The sequence below is a fragment of the Coregonus lavaretus genome (genome assembly GCF_964263955.1).
Source record: "Coregonus lavaretus genome assembly, chromosome: 2".
Lineage (NCBI taxonomy): Eukaryota > Metazoa > Chordata > Actinopteri > Salmoniformes > Salmonidae > Coregonus > Coregonus lavaretus.
The window spans coordinates 21,951,423-21,964,787 of NC_139989.1; positions in this window are offsets into that span (position 1 = coordinate 21,951,423).

Genomic DNA, 13,365 nt, shown 5'->3' on the forward strand with positions numbered 1-13,365 from the left:
CAAGTAGCTACTTGGTACCATTTGTTACCAACTGAGGTTAATTATTTGAAGAAAGTACCAGAAAGTACCAATTATGAGTGGCAATTATGTGTTGATGTTTCCCGTCATGTCACCTTCTCAGTTACCACTTCCTCAGTTACCGATTCTGACATGCTGAAGGGCACAAAGATCATCATTTCCTTTGATGACAAATATGATACAGGAACTAGTGTACAAGTGCGTGGTGGGCATCACCCCTTCCGCGAATGCCATCGTCGGAAATGTGGCGGTCATCAGTTACCGTGCCTCTTTTACATATAATATAATTACAGTGGGGAAAAAAAGTATTTAGTCAGCCACCAATTGTGCAAGTTCTCCCACTTAAAAAGATGAGAGAGGCCTGTAATTTTCATCATAGGTACGCGTCAACTATGACAGACAAATTGAGAAAAAAAATCCAGAAAATCACATTGTAGGATTTTTTATGAATTTATTTGCAAATGATGGTGGAAAATAAGTATTTGGTCTGGTCACATACAAACAAGCAAGATTTCTGGCTCTCACAGACCTTTAACTTCTTCTTTAAGAGGCTCCTCTGTCCTCCACTCGTTACCTGTATTAATGGCACCTGTTTGAACTTGTTATCAGTATAAAAGACACCTGTCCACAACCTCAAACAGTCACACTCCAAACTCCACTATGGCCAAGACCAAAGAGCTGTCAAAGGACACCAGAAACAAAATTGTAGACCTGCACCAGGCTGGGAAGACTGAATCTGCAATAGGTAAGCAGCTTGGTTTGAAGAAATCAACTGTGGGAGCAATTATTAGGAAATGGAAGACATACAAGACCACTGATAATCTCCCTCGATCTGGGGCTCCACGCAAGATTTCACCCCGTGGGGTCAAAATGATCACAAGAATGGTGAGCAAAAATCCCAGAACCACACGGGGGGACCTAGTGAATGACCTGCAGAGAGCTGGGACCAAAGTAACAAAGCCTACCATCAGTAACACACTACGCCGCCAGGGACTCAAATCCTGCAGTGCAGACGTGTCCCCCTGCTTAAGCCAGTACATGTCCAGGCCCGTCTGAAGTTTGCTAGAGTGCATTTGGATGATTCAGAAGAGGATTGGGAGAATGTCATATGGTCAGATGAAACCAAAATATAACTTTTTGGTAAAAACTCAACTCGTCGTGTTTGGAGGACAAAGAATGCTGAGTTGCATCCAAAGAACACCATACCTACTGTGAAGCATGGGGGTGGAAACATAATGCTTTGGGGCTGTTTTTCTGCAAAGGGACCAGGACGACTGATCCGTGTAAAGGGACTGGAACAAATTGCAAAAATCTCTGAAGCTGGAGACACTTATCTCCCTCACTAACTTTAAGCATCACTTGTCAGAGCACCTTACCGATCACTGCACCTGTACACAGCCCATCTGAAATTAGCCCGCCCAACTACCTCATCCCTATATTGTTATTTATTTTGCTCATTTGTACCCCAGTATCTCTATTTGCACATCATCTCTTGCACATCTATCATTCCAGTGTTAATACTAATTGTAATTATTTTGCACTATAGCCTATTTATTGCCTTACCTCCATAACTTGCTACATTTGCACACACTGTATATATATTTTTCTGTTGTATTTTTGACTTTGTTTTGTTTTACCCCATATGTAACTCTGTTGTTGTTTTTATCGCACTGCTTTGCTTTATCTTGGCCAGGTCGCAGTTGTAAATGAGAACTTGTTCTCAACTGGCTTACCTGGTTAAATAAAGGTTAAATAAAAAAATAAAAAAATAAAAAATAAAGGAAAGAATGAATGGGGCCATGTATCGTGAGATTTTGAGTGAAAACCTCCTTCCATCAGCAAGGGCATTGAAGATGAAACGTGGCTGGGTCTTTCAGCATGACAATGATCCCAAACACACCGCCCGGGCAACGAAGGAGTGGCTTCGTAAGAAGCATTTCAAGGTCCTGGAGTGGCCTAGCCAGTCTCCAGATCTCAACCCCATAGAAAATTTTTGGAGGGAGTTGAAAGTCCGTGTTGCCCAGCGACAGCCCCAAAACATCACTGCTCTAGAGGAGATCTGCATGGAGGAATGGGCCAAAATACCAGCAACAGTGTGTGAAAACCTTGTGAAGACTTACAGAAAACGTTTGACCTGTGTCATTGCCAACAAAGGGTATATAACAAAGTATTGAGAAACTTTTGTTATTGACCAAATACTTATTTTCCACCATAATTTGCAAATAAATTCATTAAAAATCCTACAATGTGATTTTCTGGATTTCCTTTTCTCATTTTGTCTGTCATAGTTGACGTGTACCTATGATGAAAATTACAGGCCTCTCTCATCTTTTTAAGTGGGAGAACTTGCACAATTGGTGGCTGACTAAATACTTTTTTTCCCCACTGTATATATAATACTATCATATTTCAGGAAAAGGTGTACACCATTTCTTTTTTGATTTGTGTCTACATTCAACTGGTAAAAATTGATTGTGATATAAATAAAGGAAAAAATTGTGGTACCGGGCCTTAATTTCCTTTTTCATGCTTTTATTAATGTACTCTGAACATTTCATTTCAAACTAACACATCCTTATTCCTGGTACACTAATCTCTTAGGTTTTTTTTGTCAATATGTTTCCATTCCTTGTGGAACCAAATGAACTCCCAGGATGACCCCAGGTGCTTGATTGGCAATTGGAGCGATTACTACTCCCTTGGTAAGGCTCCATACTTCTGGATTGGCAGCATCCAGCTCCTGCTCCAGTGCAGCAACAAAGGGCCTGTCAGCTACCCCCAGTGCTGGGAATACGCTGGGGTGTTCAACACCTGTACTTGAAATACCCTTTTCATTTTCAAATTCAGTGAACTTTATTATGCCCACAACAAAGGTCAGGTGTCTTCCAAATCACCTTTTTGCACTGAGGGATTGATGGTCAGTAGAAAACAGGCCCATCCAGTTTTAAATTGCAGTTTTCAAGTAAGAAAAGCGGTAGCCTTGATATTCAGTTAAGATGAATCAATCTGCAGTGCATTTATGAATTACTAGTGCTGAGCGATTAGTGCTTTTTGAGGTCGGTTCGGTTTGGTTGTCTCGGAGCTCTACGGACAATTCCTTCGACCTCATGGCTTGGTTTTTGCTCTGACATGCACTGTCAACTGTGGGACCTTATATAGACAGGTGTGTGCCTTTCCAAATCATGTCCAATCAATTTAATTTAACACAGGTGGATTCCAATCAAGTTGTAGGAACATCAAGGATGATCAATGGAAACAGGATGCACCTGAGCTCAATTTCGAGTCTCATTCCAAAGGGTCTGAATACTTATGTAAATAAGATATATTTTTAATTTTTTCTATTATTCTAAAATTTTAGAATAAGGCTGTAACGTAACAAAATGTGGAAAAAGTCAACGGGTCTGAATACTTTCCGAATGCATTGTATATGCCTCATTCACAGATCACTACAGCCAGTTCCTTGGACTTCATGGTATAGTTTCTGCTCTGACATGCACTGTCAACTGTGGGACCTTATATAGAAAGGTGTGTTTCTTTCTAAATCAGGTCTAAACAATTGAATTGGCCATGTTGCAAAAAAGTCAGTGAAACGTGTAATGGAAACGGCAGATATATAAAAAAATTTAACATCGCTATATTTTATATAAAATTACAGACCTCTACATGCTTTGTAAGTAGGAAACCTGCAAAATCGGCAGTGTATCAAATACTTATTCTCCCCACTGTATATCATAAGATATCTTGTTGTAATTACAATTATTTTGAAGACCGATGTATCCTTAAATACAGTAACATTTTCAGTAACGGTTGCAGAAGCGTTTTACTTGCTGTGACTGTGATATGTTTATTTTTTTTTATCAACCTTGGTTGAATGCACTGACCGTAAGGACAAGAGCACCCGCTAAATGACCAAAATGTACATGTAAAAATTAAACGTTGCAAAGAACACTGGGTAATATGTAACTGCATGGGTAATTCCAGTAATAAACTGTAAAACATTACAGTAACATTTTTGGTCATGTAAAACAGATTACCGTCAAATGGATTACAGTAGCTGTAATGTAAAATAAATTACAGTAACTTAGTGGCCAATTGCTGCCAGTTATTGTATATTTTACAGGAAATGTTTTAGCGTGTATATGACAGTAACCACATTACAATGTAATGCACTTTGAGACCTAGTAGGCTAGCCTATCCTAAATTCCTAGAACAAGCACTAGTCCAAAGAAAAGCCATTGATGGTGTATTTTTCAAATACATGAGGCATTTATCTAATAATAATGTAGTGGCCAATGTTCGATGTTGGCTTTTTTCGACAAATTATTTTGATTAAAGATGGGTTACATTTGCACTCTATTTTCAACTCTAACTTATCCTACACTCTGAGATCTACATATATAAACTTGTGAAATACTTATTATCCGTGGCAAATGTGGCCTTATATAGATGTGTTGATGCAGCATGTGCAACACAGAATCAGAATACTAGTAGCTCAAATCTCCAGTGTAAAGGCCAAAGGGTAGGCTACCATTATGTTAGATCACGAAACGCAAGTTAAAAAACATTATATTCGATTGCCTGCAAAAAGAAGTAGCGTGGACCAGATTGATGCGCTCACCCCACTATTTATTGTTTCTGCAGTGAGGATTCACCCTCTAGATAATTATTTCGTAACTTATGTGCAGAAAAATGTTGTTTTGAGCTCAAAAAGCAGTAGTAGCATTATGCAAATCAGGGAACCAAATGGTCTCTTTCACCGATGCAATTTGGTTCCTGACGTACACCAAAAAGATCCATTCAAAAAGATCTGCAGTGGAATCAGCCACTACAAGCGCCTCCGACCTGTGAAGCAGGCCATCACATTTGTCAGAGCCGGGGAAAAGCCAACACAAGCTGCCAGAACCTCCACAGGTCTTCTTGCAACAGCTCAAGACTGGGAGCTGAAAGTCGACCTGGGAAAGTTGCTTAAGTTCCCAGACGCCATCACAGCGATGACACTGAGGCCAGGCATTGTACTGCTTTACAAAACCTCGAAGCAAGTAACCGACTTGAGCTCACCTTCACTTGGGAGGATCGCATTGAGGACGCCAACGAAAGAAAGAGGGCGAAGTACGAGGACCTGGTGGAGCAGTGCTGCAGGCAGGGATGGAGAGCAAGGTGTGAGCCTGTCGAAGTGGGCAGCAGAGAGTTAGCTGGACAATCCCTCCAGATGATCTAAATGCCTATAGCCTACTGGGCATCACAGGGGCCAACAGGACGAAGGCCATCAAGACTGCCACAGAGGCGGGGGGACACGTGATGCAGCGAAGCTAGGAGAAGGCGTGACCGAGAGCTCCCGATAAATCTTTAACAAACGTATCCTAAATCTTGATAACTTCACCCATACTTATTACCACACCGTAGCCACTGCACCTGTACACAGCCCATCTGGAATTAGCCCACCCAACTACCTCATCCCCATATTGTTATTTATTTTGCTCATTTGCACCCCAGTATCTCTATTTGCACATCATCTTCTGCACATCTATCACTCCAGTGTTAAAACTAAATTGTGATTATTTTGCACTATGGCCTATTTATTGCCTTACCTCCATAACTTACTACATTTGCACACACTGTATATAGATTTTCTATTGTGTTATTGACTGTATGTTTTGTTTATCCCATGTGTAACTCTGTGTTGTTGTTGTTTTTATCGCACTGCTTTGCTTTATCTTGGCCAGGTCGCAGTTGTAAATGAGAACTTGTTCTCAACTGGCTTACCTGGTTAAATAAAGGTGAAATAAAAAATAAAAAAATAAAAAAGAGTGGTGATATGCCTACAAGACAATAAAAGGCAAGGGATGCACCGAAACAGACCAAGAAACATCGGAGAAAGAACCTCGCGAGGGCTGTGAGGGGACGGACCCCATTGATTTCTCTGCTGCCATTATCCCCTCCCTACTGGGCAAAGAACATTTTACTGAACCCCTGGTTATCGAATGGGCACACAGGTCACAGGTCACTTATTGCTTGCATAACCGGTAGGACTGGTTTGCTGGATTATACTATAACTTACTGACAGATCAATAAGGTAAGATCCCAATATCCATGTAAACAAACTATTTGTTTTCACCAGCGTGACCCTTTTGTTTTTATGTTGTTATTAGGGACAGCCAATGTCAATGTGATTTGTTAGACCTTTTTATATGGCTAAGCCATGACATCTTATATTTTTATTTTGCTCTCTGTCATGGTATGTGTGTTGGGATCAGGACACCCGTTATTGTTTTTTTTTAAAACTTGCATCATACAAGGATGGGTGAAGAATTCTCTATTTTTGTTAATTTACTGGGTTCGAGCTCCAGGTTCATGTTCGCCTTCATGTCAGAAATTTAATTTAGAAATAGCGATGCTGGGAGCATAGCTCCACTACCCTTCTGTGTAACGAAAACAATAATTGATCCACTGGGACATTATGTAGTGGTCCATGGTAGAATGTATTCTGAATCTTGGAACTTGCTAAATGTATACGCACCTAATTATGATGATCATATTTTTATTCAAGATATATTCCTCAAGGTAGCAGAATTTCAGGGAACACTCTTAGTCGGGGGCGACTTACATTTTTGTCTGGATCCGATTCTAGAAAGATCCTCAGTTAAAGCAACCGCATTAAAAGCGGATTTACCTAATTCTGTGGACACCTGAGGAACTTCAAGAGTTAACCAACCATGTGAACGGGTTTGGTAACTCATGTTTTTATACTTCAACAAAGAAGTTAGGTAAGTCGGAAGCTTGTGTAGTAGAGCTTTTTAAACAAAAAGGGAATAGTGAAGTGATCTACAGAGACTTTAATGAGGACCAGCCAACCTATTGATACAGGATGCAGTAATGAGTATTAAAACTGTCGCCTGTGATAAAGCGAAGGGCGCTATGGTAGAGGGCATCCAAAGGTTTAAGAGTAGTGTCTGCTGCATTCTGGTAAATTGTGTCACAATAGTCAAGAACTGGCAGGAACGTTGACTCTACAATCTGCTTCCTGCTGTTTAGGGAGAGGCAAGATCTATTTCTAAAAAAGAAGCCCACTTGGAATCTTAGCTTTTTAACTAGCTCATCAGTATGTTTTTTAAACATAAAATGATTGTCAATCCAAAAGAGCAGATATTTATAGGTGGGAACTTGATTGATGGGAGAACCATCTGAAACATTTTTGTGAGAATTAGAAAACAACATTATATTTAGTCCTGCCCACATTAAGTATGTGATAAGTCAAAAAGGGTCAATGCAGATAGTTAAATAGCTAACCAAATAGCTACCCGCACTAATTATTTAGCAGTCTTATGGCTTGGGGGTAGACGCTGTTCAGGTTCCTGTTGGTTCCAGACTTCGTGCATCGTTACCGCTTGCCCTGGGGTAGCAGAGAAAGTCTATGACTTAGGTGTCTGGAGTCTCTGAAATATTTTTATTGCCTTCCTCTGACACCGCCTGGTATAGAGGTCCTGGATGGCAGGGAGCTCCGCTCCAGTGATGTACTGGGCCTTCCGCACTACCCTCTGTAGTGCTTTGCTGTAAGATGTCAAGCAGTTGCCATATCAAGCGGTGATGCAGCCAGTCAAGATGCTCAATGGCGTAGCTGTAGAACTTTTTGAGGATCTGAGGGCCCATGGCACATATTTTCCATCTCCTGAGGGGTAAGAGGCATTGTCGTGCCCTCTTCACGACTGTGTTGGTGTGTTTGGACCATGATAGATCGTTAGTGATGTGGATACCGAGGAACTTGAAGATCTCAACCCGCTCCATTACAACCCCATTGATGTGAAGGGGGGGCGTGCTCGGCACTCCGTTTCCTGTAGTCCACGATCAGCTCTTTTTTCTTGCTGACATTAAGGGAGAGGTGGTTGTCCTGACCTCCTCCCTTTAGGCTGTCTCATCATTGTCGGTGATCAGGCCTACCACCGTCGTGTTGTCGACAAACTTAATGGTGTTAGAGTCGTGCGCGGCCATGCAGTCGTGGGTGAACAGGAAGTACAGGAGCGCCCCCCGTGTTGAGGGTCAGCGTGCTGGATGTGTTGCCTACCCTCACCACCTGGGGCTGTCCCATCAGGAAGTCCAGGATCCATTTGCAGAGGGAGGTGTTCAGTCCCAGGGTCTTTAGCTTAGTGATGAGGTTGGAGCGCACAAGTGGGAAAGGGCAGTGTGGAGTGCAATAGAGATTGCATCACCTGTGGATCTGTTGGGGCAGTATGTGAATTGGAGTGGGTCCAGGGAGTCTGGGATAATGATGTTGATGTGAACCATGACCAGCCTTTCAAAGCATTTCATGGCTACAGATGTGAGTGCTATGGGGCGATAGTCATTTAGACAGGTTACCTTGGCGTTCTTGGGCACAGGGACTATGGTGGTCTGCTTGAAACATGACTAGGTCAGGGAGAGGTTGAAAAGGTCAGTGAAGACACTTGCCAGCTGGTCAGTGCATGCTCTGAGTACGCATCCTGGTATTCCGTCTGGCCCTGCGACCTTGTGAATGTTAACCTGTTTAAAGGTCTTACTCACATCGGCTACGGCGAGCGTGATCACACAGTCATCTGGAACAACTGTTGCTCTCACGCATGGTTTGGTGTTGCTTGCCTCGAAGTAAGCATAGAAGGCATTTAGCTCGTCTGGTGGCTTGCGTCAATGGGCAGCTCATGGCTGGGTTTCCCTTTGTAATACATGATAGTTTGCAAGCCCTGCCACATTCGACGAGCGTTAGAGCCGATGTATTAGGATTCGATCTTAGTCCTCTAGTGAGGCTTTGCCTGTTTGATGGTTTGTCGAAGGGCATTGCGGGATTTCTTATAAGCATCCGGGTTAGTGTCTCGCTTGTCGAAAGCAGCAGCTCTATCCATTAGCTCAGTGCGGATGTTGCCTGTAATCCTTGGCTTCTGGTTGGGATATGTACTGTGGGGACGACATCATCAATGCACTTATTAATGAAGACGGTGACTGATGTGGTAAACTCCTCAATGCCATCGGATGAGTCCCGGAACATTTTCCAGTCTGTGCTAGCGAAACAGTCCTGTAGCTTAGCATCTGTTTCATCGGACCACTTCTGTATTGAGCATGTCACTGGTACTTCCTGTTTGAGTTTTTGCTTGTAAGCAGGAGTCAGGAGGATAGAGTTATGGTCAGATTTGCCAAATGGAGGGCGAGGGAGAGCTTTGTATGCGTCTCTGTGTGTGGAGTAAAGGTGATCTAGAGTTTTTTCACCACTAGTTGCACAGGTGACATGCTGGAAGAAATGAGGTAAGGGATTTTATTTTTCCTGCATTAAAATCACTGGCCACTAGGAGTTCCGCCTTTGGATAAGCATTTTCTTGTTTGTTTATGGCCCTATACAACTCGTTGAGTGCGGTCTTAGTGCCAGCATCGGTTTGTGGTGGTAAATAGACAGCTAACTTATAATGAGGTATTCTAACTTCCTTAATATTAGAGATCGCACACCAGCTGTTGTTAATTAAGAGAAACACATCACCTCCCTTGAGCTTACCCAACGCTGCAGTTCTGTCCTGCCTATGCATAGAAAAACCAGCTAGAATATTATCCATGTCCTTGTTCAGCCAAGTTTCCAAGAAACATAGGATACAGTTCTTCAGGTCCCATTGATAGGATAGTCTCGAACTGAGCTTGTCCAGTTTGTTCTCCAGTGATTGTACATTTGCCAAAATATCTAATCTTTTGACGTCATCAGAGCGCAACGGACTGTATCTTGAACGCTGAACGAGAGACTTCATTTTATTGCTTTTGTGAAGTTGTGACAGTGTTTCCTGGCAAATTTGGTTGATATACTTTTTGATTTTGGATTGCGCAACGCGGTTAGCCTCAGTTGCTATGACTGCTACTATCTGTCCCAGGATCCTTCCAGACCAAAAAGTCTGAAGTTGTTTGCCATAGCTAGCTACTAGCCTAGCTGGTAGCTATCAGTATCAAGTTAGTAGAGGTTTTCACGAACAGCTTGAACACTGCCCGCGACGCGGTTAGCCCTTGTGGCTGGGACCGCGGAGGTGTCCCACGCGAATTGTTGCTGTATTCCCTGTTGCCTGTTGCTTTTTACTTACTCAGTAAGCTGCTTCTGGATGACTTGGTGGATGTTCCTATTCTTGATCCTATCAACCAGCCATGGCGATACGTCGCCATGGAAGTCGAAAGCAGCGGCATCTGGCAATGGGGGCCTCCTTGGCGATGGGAAGCCCGGACTGGACACCGACTTCAAATAGCTTCTCCGCCCTGGATCCTTCATCCCTGGGAGCTTCCGCTTCAAGATCGGATCCGGAGGTACCTGCGCCTTCGTCCCCTCTCCAGTGGCTTCTAACTCGGTTTCACATCTTCAGAGCTTCCCCCCTCATCGAACCGTGAGAGTCTCTGAGACTCCGGCCCCTCCATCAGCCACGATGGATTCTACAGCTGGCTCAGGTCCATTGGGCCTCCGCACCCATCAATCCTTGGGGGGTCTGCAAGGCCAATCGAGGCGAAAAAGCGGCCGCACCTCCTCAGCCTTTGCACCAGATGTCGTCATCGGCAGCTCTATGGTGAGAAACATCTTGGTTCCCAGTGCAAAAACCATGTGCTACCCAGGAGCACGAGTACAGGACAATACAAGGCTGCTTCCTACCGTTCTACGACAGATGCCGGGGGCTGACGCTGTCGTAGTCCATGTCAAACGACATTAGGAGGGCTAGCTCGGAACTGCTGAGTATGGATTTTAAAGAACTGATTCTAGCTCTGAAAGTTTCCAAAAAGCACCAATTATTTCAGGTCCGGTACCATCGTTGGGCCGTGGCTGTGAGAGATTCAGCAGGCTACTGGCATTACACATCTGGCTAAAAAGGACTGTGAAGAGTCACACACACATGTACAAACACACATAATATACACACTATACACACATGTACACCTGGATTGTGTGTTGTAGTAGAGTAGTGGCCGGAGGGCACACACTTGATGTATTGTGAAATCTGTTGTAAAATGTATTTTAATGTTTAGAAATTGTATTATAATGTATATTACTGCCTTAATTTTTGCTGGACCTCAGGAAGAGTAGCTGATCCATAATAAATACAAATACAAAATAGAGCAGGGTAGAGGCTGATTATTTACTCTCTGCCGTAGCTTCATCAGGGTACCTGCACGTCGGCCTCTATATCACCGTCTCTTTCTCTTCCGAGTGTCGGGGATTAGGGCCTGGTCCGGGGTGAGCAGTATGTCCTGTGCCACCGACTCATTGAAGTAAGAATCTTCATCCAAATCGAGGCTAGTGATCGCTCTTCTGATGTCCAGAAGCTCTTTTCAGTCATAGGAAACGATGGCAGAAACATTATGTACAAAAAAAAGTTAAGAGCAGCCGCTATACATTCCAGCGCCTATGATCCATGGGAGAAGTAGACATGCTACTTGGACTCAAGTCGGGGCTTGATCAACCCTGGCTGGGTTGCCTGGGCAAGGGTGTATGATGTTGAAAGACCCGAAACACCCGATGACGTCGGGTTACATCACTGATGATGTTTCCAAGTGCATCGCAATATGTATATATATGTTTTTTTATCTGACTGTAGGCATTAAGGAATCATATTAATATTGACATGACATTTCTATCTGCAACATTTTGTCCTGTAACAGATTTGGAAGGTTTGTTATCTGTCTTTTGGACATGACATACATGCAAACAACAATGCAGATCATAGGCCTACAATACATTACAGTACTATGCCTACAGTATAAGAGGAAAGGCGTCGTTCCACGAAAAATTGTGCCTTTTGCGTCCCTTTGATATTTTAAGTAGAACTTGTGCACGCACCAATATTGCATTTTAAAAGCTTTTTATATTAAATGAAGTGCCCTTTAATATAGACCACATGGAGAATTCAATCAATCAGATTTTTATATGAATAAAGACTTGCCCATATTATGCATTTGACATGTCTCTATGTGCACCCTCTGTGACTTCTGGGAAGATTTTAACCCACTTAACACAACAAATGTCTACAAGTTTTAACCATCATTGTAAAGCCAAAGTTTTGCTTTGAGAAAGTCATTTCTGAAGATTATTATTTATTTTATGCGATTTAGTGATTCATTTATGTCTGTCCCTCATTTAAAGGTCAAAATCATAGTGTAAAAGCAGGTGAGCTGGTTCTACTCTTTTTGGCCATTTTCTGGTGTTTTGTGGTGGAAAACTGAGTGGGTCGAGCGTAACACATCAACCCTGTTACCCATAGATAGACAGGCAAATCTTTTAACAATTTCCATTTTTTGGTGAAGCTCAATTGCCACTCCTTGTTGCACGCAATAAGCTTCCAATCCCCCCGTCACAAGGGGATTTATGGCTGATTTAAGATGAAATCGTCAAACCTGTTACGGTCAACCCTTTTACGGTCAACCCTGTTACTTTATTTGGCACTTAATAATAGGCCACTTACTGTACAATTTTTTAAATGTTACTTCTTGAGATGGGAAAACGTGTTTTATGAAGTTGAACATGTGCTCTTTATGTCAGAATATAAAAGTTAGGTGAAATTAAACGTTTTTTTTAACCAAGTTATACTTCTCAAAAGGCACCGAATTGATGGAACGACCCAAAGGTATTAAAACATACATTGTTAAAAGGGCTGATTCACCAGCATGCACATTTTCTTAAACAAATAACGTAGGAGGCTATACACGTAGTAGACCTAGGCACAAATAATAGTTTCACCAGACATTCCAGCCTGGAGACGAGGTTACATAAATAACAAACAGCTAGGACAGACAATACATTATAAACAACGTGCAATAGAGCAGAACTCCCCCATGCTGGTTAAAGCAACAAAGCAATGATTGATTAGGAATTGATTATCCTACACCATAAACCCCAAGGCATTTTTAACTCAAATACTTCTAGTAAGTTGTACTCAGTCAATGAAAAGTAAGTATTACTTAAAATGTTTATGTGGTACTGACTCAAAAATGAATGAGAAGTCATACCAACTAAATTTTTTAAAGATATGACAACAAATGAACTTTTTTCCCAGCAGGCTCTACTGCAGGTTGATTTTTTGGATTTGTTTTTATTTTCTGTGTTTTTGCATGTACATTGAGTGATTGATTGATTAAATGTTATGTTACACAAATATAAATAAATGTTTTCTAAACTAATCTAATCATTGAATTTTTGCACCCGTTACTGAAATGGTTGTTCCAGTTTAAATGGCTTAGGTAGATTCCTTACACTATTCTTTATGAATTCAGGTTGCGGGTGAATACAAATTTCAACTGTTGGATAGCCCAACGCTGGCTAGATTCCAATAGGAATCACACATCACTTTGCAAGCCAGCATAATATGATTTACA